Here is a 12347-nt window from a genome sequence, read left to right on the forward strand (position 1 = left end):
ACCATAATGGGATTTAGAGGCATCATATTACGTTTTATGATTCGCCCCAGTTGTTAGCAACGAACACACATCTTGCAATGCACTTGAGCATCTTTAAAAAGGGTAAACCCCCACATTGAAGAACTTTAGCAGCTGTTTTCATACCACTAAAATGGCCACAACACTCTTTGTCATAGCAGAACGATAGAACCTCATTATACTCCCACTGGGGAATACAATGATGAATAATCTAATACGCACAATACTTAAAAAGGTAGGGCTCATCCCAGTAGTATAGCTTAACTCTAACCAAGAATTTTTTACGTTCATTTCTTGACCAAACATCGGGAATAATATCAGAAGCTAAATAATTCACAATGTCAACATACCATGGTGCAGAAAAAATAGCATAAAGATGTTCATCAGGAAAAGAGTCAGGTATAGACTCAGAATCACTATCATCATCATTTGTTAGTCTAGATAAGTGGTCGGCAACTACATTTTCGACCCCTCGTTTATCCTTACTCAAAGCACTCATCATACGCGGAGCGCGCACACCCACTATTTTGCCTATACTCAGAGCGCGCGCACCCTGAAAACACTAGACCTCTCGTCAGGCAAGAGCGTGCCCGCACCCTCCTACAGGCAAAGTTAAGTGCGCCCACCCTCAAAACACTAGAAGTCGAGTTAGGCAAGAACGCGACCGCGCCCTCCCACAAGAAATCTTGAGCGCGCCCGCACCCTTCACCTCCGCAACCACTTCCAGTTTTGATTTTTTGTAGGTTCTTCCAAGGTTGTTTCCAGCAGTTCTAGAGTGTGTTTGTTTGATATAAAGTCTCTTCGGATCATACCGGAGCAGTCTTTCAAGGATTTGTTCGCAAGCGACACCTATGGGTCTTGGTTCCGCGACTTGATCATAACGGCGGGATGGCAGCCTCTAATGGTAAGCTCTAATGAATTTTTTTCTCCTACGCTTACTTCATATTTCTATGACCATTATAAGTTTTTCTGTCTCATGGATGGAGAACAAGTGTTCTCCGTCACCATTGAGGATGAAACAATGGATATAACTAAGTTCTTATTGGCGTTTGCTATTGGGCTTTCTATGCCTGATGAGATTCAAGACTCATGGGGCTATTTGGTTGATAATTTCTATGCCTACAACTATGATTTTTTACATGAGACCTATGGGGCAGGAATTTTTCGTGTAGAGGACCAAGGGCAATATAACGTAGCCCTTGGTAGCTTGTCCCTTAACGTGGGCATGGTGATGTTTTTTATTATGCTAAATATATTAGGGGAATGGCATTTTTCTTCTTCGAATGACGCCACTTGTGACGTTTTCCTTGCTCTAGCTGAGGGACGTATGCTCTATGGCCTTCCCCAGACCTTAATGTCTAGTTTAGCCCAAGCCCATAGTATGAGGCATAAGTATCTTCTTATGCCTGTCTTAGTTTGTCGTATCATACTATGTTTCTTTCCTGAATTTTGTGCCCGTTTCACGAATTGGGTTGGGGTTGACATTGTGAGACCCACCAACTGCATTATTCGCTCTTTCCGTGCAATGACTTGGCCAGGGTGGAGGCTACAACCTAATTGGGTTGCCCCTTACACCCCCATCCGACCAAGTGGCGCTTAACAGGTTAGCGATTGTAGATGATAAATGCCATGATGCCTGGCAAATTATCATGGCGTGACAGGATGCCAAGGAACCTCAATTATTTATTGATGGGGAGGACAACGTGTAAATGCTGGATATGAGGTAAGTTTAAATTTTTGTTTGTGCCTGCTTATGTCCCAAGCAATTTAATTTTTGTAACCCCATAACGGGTGGAACTCATATAGAGTTGCGTCTGTTTTTATTTATCTATATTAGTATGTTCTAAATTTGTTTTACAGGTGTTCTTCAATTTTCACTCGTTTCCATGGTATTTTATACCCTTCTTATTTTTTTTACTTTGAGGACAAAGCATGTTCTTGTTTGGGGGTGGCATAGAAACACGCGTAAATTAAGGCACCTATTAGGATAATACATGTATAATATGCACTTGTTTTATAGTAAAAAATTTTTAAAAAAAATCATAAATATAAATAAAAAGTTTATGCTATACACTTAGGAATATTGGTATTGTTTCTTTCTCTATGATGATAATAGTCTAGAAATTTCACGTTAGCTCTTATATTAGAATAGTTTTTAGAAATTTAGGTTAATATGTAGGTAATAATCATTGCATCTTTCCATAAATATATTGCATGAGCATCTATGTTTGTATTGGCAGTAAGTTTCTGAAATCTAGGCTAGAGTACTTATTCTATAAATACAGTGAGAATATAGCCTAAAGCCTTATATGAGTGAAATATTTGAGAAATGACACAAGAGAGAAGTAAATTCCGAATAGAGAAATCACACGTCCACTTGCTTGATCACTATACCATATCCTAAGCGAGAATTTAGGCCCTCTTTGGATCGATATATCTAGAAATTTAAACCTATATGAAATTATTTTCGCTAGTCACCCCTTTAAGCCTTTATTTAGCCTTTCATAAACCGCAAATCCTTTACCCTTTTATAAAACAAAATAAAAAAAAATCAGTCTACCCATTTTTGAATGAGTTTGAGAATATAGATGAAGGATATGAAAGAGAAGACCTGTGAAACCAACAACGTGTTAGTTGCTTCAAATAAGAAAAGAAAGTTTCCATCCCAAGAAAAGAAAAAATATATATATAAATAAAATAAAAAGTTAGAACTCCAAAAATAGAATCAAATGAGTTAAAAGCCAAAAGAAAAAGAAATGGCTAAGGATGGAAACAAAGTGTAGAAGAAAAGTAAAGAACAAGGTTTTCTCTAGTTATATAATATGAAGACTCTATTATCTCAGACTGGTTCTTTTTGAATATTTATTTCCTTCATTCTTAAACCATCACCTAATCCGTGTAACACCTAATAAAGATATCTAGCTTAATTAGGAATAGGTTAGTGTGATAGTAAGTGGCAGATGTGTTTGATCGACTTTGGTTTCCTTGTGTGTCATTGAGATTGTAAGGTAAAGTGTGCCCACTGCGCACTGGAGTGAGCGAAACTTGAGTGGAAAAATCAGAGTGGTTTTTGTCTTGACATATATGTGAGGACCTACTTAAGGACGTTATTCCAAAGTTTCAGAAATGGACCTGTTATTGCATTTCATAGCATAGTTCATTGTATATATGTTTATCCATATATAATTGATTATTATGTATGTATTAGCTTAGATTTCGAATTGATTATTCTATATTCATTGTTAGTGAGATGTATGATAGGGTTATATACTAAAAGCATTACTTTTGTATTAACTCTAATTCTTCATTTTTGAATAAGAATCATATGGGCAAATGTGAGCATATTAGTTATATGCATGTGTCTAATACTTTATATTGTAGATGATATGGTGTGAACACACTGAAGATCATATCATCAGTACCTTATAAAGTATAAGTAATCGTTCACAACCTAGATGGATTTGGACAAACCATTAATATAGTTGTAGTATAATCTAGTATTAGTCTATCTTGACTATAGGATTACACTAGTACACTTTGTGTGTATTGAACAGGACCAAGTGAGGTTGTTTCTCTTTATACTAACTATGTAAGAGAACAAATGCCTCTGTTATTATGGATGCTTGTCCTCCTAATCTGGATATAATAACGGACACTTACGTGCATTGTACATTACTTTAAATCATCAATAAGTGAGATTCATTGGTGAATCAACAAACTCGATGGATTGGGTAATGACATTTTATGTAAGGTGTGATGTTGATTATTGAAGGAATCTGTGTCCCGCAAGAAGTCGGGTTAATGATGTCTCTTTAAGGAGCTCAAAAAGATTGTCATGTAAACCCTGCAGGTGGATTTATTCCGACATGACAATGAGGTTGAGTGGTACTACTCAAGGACATAAGAAGTTGATTAATGTAGTTGTCAGTAACTTGACTTAATCAACGGACATTCGATATCTTAAACACAGGGAGATCAACGAGCATATATTATGGAGCCCATAAACTCTGACACGTAATTTAGGATTAGGGCGGTAGTGCAACAATGGCCTTTAGTGGAATAAGCCATTTGTTGACGGACTTGGGCCGTGTGTTCGGGGCGAACATGGGAAGCCCAAGCCCGTCAGGAGGCCCAACCCTAATTTCTCCTCATGGTCCCTGTTAGGGGTGACTTCGGATCGGATCGGATCGGATCGGATTAACCTCCTTCGGAATTTTTCCAAAAAATTTTCGGAACCTAATATGCTAACCAAATCCGATCCAATTTTTTTTCGGATTCAAAATATATTTCCAATTTCGGAAATTTCGGAATAACTCGGAAATTTCAAAATACTTGGTAAATTTTCAAAGATCTCTTTACTTTCAATTATTTTTGGAATATCATACGCCAATGTTCATTATAGGGAGAGAAAACTATGTCCACAACACCAATGTACCAACAACAATACGCACTTGTTTACTGAGAAAACCCATTTTTATTCAAACAAATGATCCAAGAAAAAATGAGAAAAAGAACCTGCAGCCACCAATAGCAAGCATTGCATTCTGTTAAGGTCTGGGTATTTGTAATGTTTCAATCTTTTTTCGTGTGTGGAAATTGAAGCGTGAAGTGTCTGCATAAATAATCGATTATGGTCTTGGACTCTAAGTAGCTTTACATAATATTCTATCTATTGGAATTTGGCTTTTGGATTGGTCTGGAAGTCATTGTATGACTCAATGACATTTTTTTTCATATCATTGTTGTTATGGCAGACGGTGTAATGACAGTAGAGTGGTCCAATTCAAGTGGGGAAGTAGCGGCTAGGTTATGTTTTTGTTTTGTTTTTGGAAGTAAAAAACTAGAAAATGAATGAACGGTCGAGATCTAATCAAGTGGATAGTGAGAGAAGTATATATTTTCGGAAAAAATTTGCAATAATATCGGAATTTTCGGATCGGATCGGGTTTTAGAATTATATCCAAATCCGATCCAATTTTTTTTCGGAATTTTTGGAAATCAGAAAATCGGAAAATCGGCCCATGAAAACTACACCCAGAGCCAGACCAATTTCGGGTCGGATTTCGGAAAAATCGGAAATTCGGCAAAAAGAGACACCCCTAGTCCCTGTTGTAGCCTATAAATAGAATACTCTTTCTCTCTGGCTGAAATTGACTATTCATTGAATTAGAAAAAGAGGCAAGAAAAGTAGATCTGAATTCATTTCTGATCTTGAGAGAAAGAAGGGGGTTGGTAGATTGTTGTCCACACAACGTCCAATCTATTCTAAAGGAATACAACAGAAGATCAAGAGATTGATTTCGGATTCATAAAGCTTGGATTCTCAGAGTTATCAAAACCGGATCTGAAAAGGTATGTTCTCCAATCACAAATCGTGGACACCCATTAATTTCGCTGCGCGTGGTGTTCGCGGTTTGTAGAAATAGTCATTATGAAATAACGATTCCTACAATGTATAGATATCTGAGAATAAAGTAGGAAATAGTAATTTTATTTCTTAGTCGTTATAGTATAGATGAAGTTTATAAGTACCTTCTCTCGAAAACTCCCACGAGGCTATAACTCATCCACTAGGGAATTCCTAGTGGTTTAAGGCTTTATTGCATATGGTCAATGCAATCGCACTCAGCAAAACAAGATTAGTTAGAACTCCATTTTTGGTCACTTATTTTAATTTCTCATATTTGCTTGAGGACAAGCAAAATGCTGTTTGGGGGTGGTTTAATAAGAGCCTAAAACCATAGTTTTAACCCCTTAATAGTATTACATTTAGACCAATTATGTGTATAATAAATAAAAGTTAGTACTGTTTATATGTTTTTGTGTATTTCAGGTATTGCAGTCAAATATGTAAAGAAATATGTCACTTTTGCAAGAAAAAGGAGCAAAGGTTGGTTGCTAAGAAGTTCTATGATTAAAGCCCAAGTTTCAAGGAGGAAAAGCCTTTTTAAAGCTTAGTCAAAGATGAAAAGTCAAAGTCAACGCGGGTAGAAAAAGAGCAGAAAAGTCAATAGAACTTTCACAGGCTATATCTTTGGACTTAGACCTCGAATTGGGCCTATTATATGTCAAAACGACCGGCTCGAAAAGAGCTTTCTATTGGTCTAATTCGTGACCCATTCAAAGTAGTATAAGTGGACAAAAAGGGTGTTGAAATAATTTTGCATAGAGAAACCCTTTTCGGACATATTTAATTAGGTTTTGGGCTTGATTTTATTACCCAAAACATGGCTCCAAAGCCCATGCATGAAATTGTAATCTAACCCTCTTCTATATAAAGAGGGTTAAGGCTAAAACAAAACTTGGCTACTCCCACTTTAGTTTAATATAGTTTAGGGTTCTCTCTCTCTCTCCCTTTTCAGTTTAGTTTAGTTTTAGTTAATTAGTTTAGTTTGTAGCATCCATTAGATTAATAAAAGTCAAGTTATTGTTTTTCATTATGTCTTCTATATATTCTTCTATTAATGATAGTCTAATGACTTCTAGCTTGATGAAGACTTGATATGTTAGTTAGAATTATTGCTTGTTAAGAGTTTCACTCTAGTAGGTTACTTGATTCACCATGAGAATGGGTTGAACTTCCTCACATGCTAATTATTAGTTGGTAGAGATTGCCATGAATAATTAGGAATCAAATACTTAATCTTAATTGCTTAGGATTACAATAATCTACACTAACATATTAGGAATAAATCAAGTGGAATCAAATCCCCCTAATTTCTTCTCCATATTTTATTCAAGTCATATTCAATTGCTTAGTTAAATTAGTATAAGTTAAATTCATATATTTAGTTTCATAGTATAAATTCACCTCTGTAAATATTACTCTCACCATTGTTTCTTTATGTTTGATTAATTGGATTCTATTATGTCTTGATAGTTTAGGAGTGGAACGATTCTGTACTCTATATATTACATGAATATACATGTAAGAGTAGAAAATAAATAATTGATACCGTGAGAATAAAGTTAGAGTAATCTAGTTGAGTTTTTACGGGTTATCATTGGGACTGACTCAAGTTTTCAAAAACTTCTAAGTCTTAGAAATATAACTTAAAACGACCCACCTTTTTAAAATTTCAGTCAGACTTATTCAAAACCCAAAAAAATTAATTAAATTTTCCTTCCATTGTTTGTACATATTTTCCTACAGTTCCTTTTCTTTTCTTTCCCTTATATGTTTTTCAGCCACTATTGGATATGAGTGTTATATCGTTACATGGCATTTTTTATGTTGATCATTTTGGTACCTCACGGAATCAATATCGAACGAGTAATGAAGCACAGATCGGCTCTTGAAGTTGGCAAGGCACTGAGGACAAGATCGTTATTTCCTGATTTCATTTAGGCTTGGGCCAAAATTTTGTTTTCACTCAAAGGCACGTGCCATCAAACCTATTTAACCCACATGACCACCCAACCGACCATCTTCTTCCTCACAACTCACAAACCTTAGCCGCCCCAAGCCAGCTCGCGACCGCACATCTTCAACTCGCGAATGCCCGCTCACCCCAAATACTACCACTCCAAATTTTCACAGCCTCCTCCATTTTCATTCCAACTAAAAACCCATATTTTATCAATTTATACTCCAAATGGCTCGAGTTCTTGAAATCGTGCCGGAGCAAAAATTTTAACCCATCTCCAATTCTGATCTATTTGAAGTGCACTTCAAGGCTGAGGTTAGAAAAAGATGGGTGGCTTTGGTTTTGTTGGAAAGTGCGACTTATTCTCCCTCTCTCACTCTTTCGTTTTATAATCACATGCTTAGAGGGGAGGATGATCGCATCACGGTTGTCAAGGATGGTTGCACGCTTGAGCTCACCAAGGAGGTGGTGAGTGAGGTTCTGGGGATTCCTCTAAAGGCTTATGTTCAGACGGAACAGTCCCCGGACAACAAGACCATCAATGTGATAATGGCAGAGAGACTTCTCGAGGGGGTGAAAAACCCCAAGTCTTATTTTGCGTTTTTGAATGTGCTGCGAAGGAATCAGTTGGCAGTATCTAAGTGGACAGCCTACAACTTGTTAAGGCTCGGCCAAGCCTTCTGACATCGGTAAGGCGATGCTCAATGTTCTATGGATTCTTCAAGAGCAGAAGAATAGCTTATGCATCATCACCTTCATTTGGGAGCAACTCTGTAAACCCAGGAGGTCCACCGCTCCTTTACCAGTGCTGGTTACCAAGATCATGCAGCTAATAAGTGCCCAAAACTGTAGTTTTAACCCCTTTAACAATATCACTTTTGACCAATTATATGATTAATAAGTAAGAGTTAGTACTATTATCATGTTCATATGTATTTCAGGCATTGGAGTCAAATATGTGCAGAAATGTGCCCCTTTTGCGAGATAAAGGAGTAAGGGTTGGTTGCTAAGAAGTTATATGATAAAAGGCCAAGATTCAAGGAGAAAAGGCCTTTTTAAAGCCCGGTCAAAACTGAAAAGTCAAAGTCAACGCGAGCATAAATGGCGCACAAAAGTCAGCATAACTTATGTCAAAACGACCGGCTCGGAACGAGCTTTCTAATGGTTCAAGTCTTGACCCAATAAGAGGACCAGAAGTGGATGAAAAGGCTGTTGAAGTCATTTCCAACTGAAAACCCCTTTGTGGACTGAAGTAATAAGGTTTTGGGCTCGATTTTCCGGCCCAAAACATGGATCCTCAGCCCATGCACGAATTTGTGGATCTGGTCTCCTCCATATGAGAGACAAAGACTTAGCTCTTAAGCATCTAGTTTTTTTACTTGGCAATTATCCAAGAACTTAGTTTAGATCTAGTTATTTTTTCATAGAATTAGTTTTCATTCCAATATATTAGCTTTAGAACAAAGAATGAGTATTATTTAGAATCAGATTTAGTTTTATAATAAAGAATTAGTTTTTCATTTCAATTTAGTTTATGATTCAATTCTTATTTAGCTTTAGTTGTCTTAAATTCATAATTAGTTTGTCTTAATTTGATAATTAGTTAATCATAATCGTAGTTCTAAATTAGTTTTAAATCCAGTTTTAATTCATTTTGAATCTTAGACTATTATTCAATTAGATTTATAAGTTTAATTCAATAATGAGTTGTTCTATTTGTTCTTGTTTTAGAAATGATAGTATAATGAATCAAGGCTAAAACCTCCATTAGAGGGGTTTGAAGAAGCCTTGATGAAACATGATTGTTGTTAGCATAGAATAGTTCATAATATTCTATTCCATTCTAGAATATAATTAGTTCACCATGAGAATGGGTTTGATTGCTTCACATGCTAGTTGTTAGTTGGTAGAGATTACCATGAACAATTAGAGATTAGAAATACTCAATTGTTATGCGAAAGCATTGCGATTCGAATTACATTATTTTTTCGTTAGTTTATTAAGTCAAATTAAGGTGGAATCAAATTCCCCTAATTCATTATCATATCGTCAATTTAGTATTTCTGTAGTTTAATTATCGTATCTTGATTAGTTGAATTACCATCGTAGTATAATTTCCATCGTTACTGTCATTGGCTTTGATAGACTGATTATCGTAGTTAACATTGAATTCTAAAGAACTAGGAGTGGAACGAATTCTCTACTCCACTTATTGCAATAGCATCGAGAGTATAGAACTTTGATAATATTAAGCTGAAATTAGCTTTAGTTTTACTTACGTTTGAGTTTCATCGCTTATTCGTAGGTAAAACTATCATTTTACCTTTTATCAGCAGCATTGGGGGTTCGAGGCTACAGACGCCCTAGTAAAGGTCAAGGACGCTACCACAAGTCCTATCTATGCCCACTACATCCAGAAATTATGGCTTCCACCTACAGCCAGAGCTACTGAGCAAGCACGCCCTACTGAGAAAAATGATTACTTCGCTAAAGATACCATTCGACAGTTCACTCAGCCCATGGATGGAATTCACTTCCTCCATGGAGACCAGAGGATTCTGCATCAGCATATCCACCAACTCAGGCAAACACAGGGAGTCATCATGGCGGAACAGCAGACCCTCAGAGAGGAGCAGCGGTCCTTCTAGCAGGAGCAGTGACGATTTCAGCACAGTATCACTAGAACACTGTAGAGCATTAGAGATGCACTCCCACATAGTGATAGACACGCTAGGACCTGATGTCATCAAGGAAAAGGATCTTCTAGACGTCGAGACGAGTCACGCACGGATTATGACTAGGAATTTCCCTAGTGTCCGTATAGTTGGGTATTTTTATTTTTATTTTTCTTCCTTAATTACGTGTATGATATTTAGTATATGTTTAATTATATGTTTAATATTATATATGCTTGTTTTATTTGTTTTCTTGTAGAATTTGGTATATGAGTAGAAGGTAATACAGATACATTATGCCAAAATTTTCCATTTTTCCTTTCTCCATTTCATATGTTTTCAAAAATATAAAAAAAACCCAAAAAGATATTCATAGTAGAATAATTATCCTTAGTAAAATAAACCATATATTTCTCATTCTATATCAAACAACCCACGCCCCAAACCTATTTAAGGGTGGCGAATTTTTATCATGAAGAACAGGATACAGGTGTATCGTGTTTTTGCTCATGTTTCTATGATAACCTCTTTCCTTATCTCTTCATACTTTGAAGACAATACATAGTTCTATTTGCGGGTGGTATAGGAACACTTCGCAAAAACTAGGTATTTTTTATATTAAATATAATAGTATATTTCTTCCTTTCTAAATTTTTTTTTTCAAAAAAGACCAAAAATATTTTTCTGTTTAGTATTAAAAAGTCTTGTTTCCTTTCTATGATGAATAAAAAATTTAGAAGTCTCATTATAGCAATAGAGTAAGGATTCATTCTTTGAACTCAGACTAATATACGTACAATAGTTTCTGCATCTTTTCGTGAATGACATGCATCAACATTTGCTTGTATATAGCAGTGAGCTTTTGATACCAAGGTTAAAACAATCAAGTTTCATATCCTATGAGAATCTAGCCAAAAGCCTCATATGAATGATTATTGAGTGATGACACAAAGGATGTCTGGATGGAAAGACCACACGTCCACTTGCTTGATCACCACACCATATCCTAAAAGAGAATTTAGGCCATTTTTTTATCGATACAGCCAAATAAACGTTAAAAACCCAAAAAAATAGTTTTTTCTCTAGTTACCCCTTTTTGAGCCTTCACCATTTTCTAAAAACCTTTTTATTCTTCGCCATAAATTCCTAACCCGTTGCAACATACAATAAAAAGCTTACCCAGCTGATGAGTTGAGAATTGGATGAATATCAGAAAAAGAAAAAAGAAGACCTTGTACAAAAACAAATCAATTAGTTGCTTCAAAAATAAAAGAAAGAGAAGAAAAGAAAGACCCATCAAAAAACCAAAACTCCAAAGAAATTCAAAGGAGTCAAAAATCGAATCTCCCAAAAGTTTAAAATTAAAAAGAGATGATACCATAAACAAAAACAAAAAGAAACAAAAGCAAAGTTAGAACTCCCAAAATTCAAAATCATATGGAGTCACAAAGCCAAAGGGCTAAAAGAATCGCAATTCGGAAGCAAAGAACAAAACGAGGTTCTTCTAGCTCTAGTTACAAATATCTTGAAGACCCAATTTCTCAACTCATCAGATTTTTGTTTTTCCATTCATTTTTCTTTCTAGACCATCACTCTAGCCCCGTAACTCCTAATAAAAGACCTCTAGCTCGATTAGGAATATGATGGTGTGATAGTAAGTGGCAAGCGTGATCAATTGACTCCGGTTTCTTTGGACGTCATTTGAGTATGTGAGGAATATAAGTGCCTGCAGCACTTGAGAGAATGAAACTTGAGTGAATCTATCAGAGAGTTATGATTGCAACACACCCCTTTGAGAACCCACCTTAATGACGCTCTCCAAAAGTCTCATAAACGACTCTGCTTTTGCATTTCATTGCTCATATTTTGCACATTTATCTTTAGGTGCTTAAATTATTGTACATATGTTATTCTATGTTCAAAGGAGCTTGTCCTTATTCCACGCTAATGAGATGTATGGATTTTTTAGAATAAATAATGAAACAAAACCATTTGTACTAAATAGAAGAAGTTTGTGAGTACCTTCACTGGAAAACTCTCATAAGGCTTAAAGCTCGTCCACTAGGGAATTCCTAGTGGTTTAAGGCCTTGATGTATATGGTCAATGCAATCGCACTCCACGAAATGTGAATAGTATAACTTATAATAAATCACTCATTTGTGATCTTAGTTTTTTCTCTCATCCTTGCTTGAGGACAAGAAAAATGATATTTCGGGTGGTGATCAGCTCCCAAATGTGCATTTTATTACCCTTATATTACTGCATTACAGCCATTCTTACGCTTAA

Source organism: Coptis chinensis, chromosome 1, assembly GCF_015680905.1.
Source record: "Coptis chinensis isolate HL-2020 chromosome 1, ASM1568090v1, whole genome shotgun sequence".
Lineage (NCBI taxonomy): Eukaryota > Viridiplantae > Streptophyta > Magnoliopsida > Ranunculales > Ranunculaceae > Coptis > Coptis chinensis.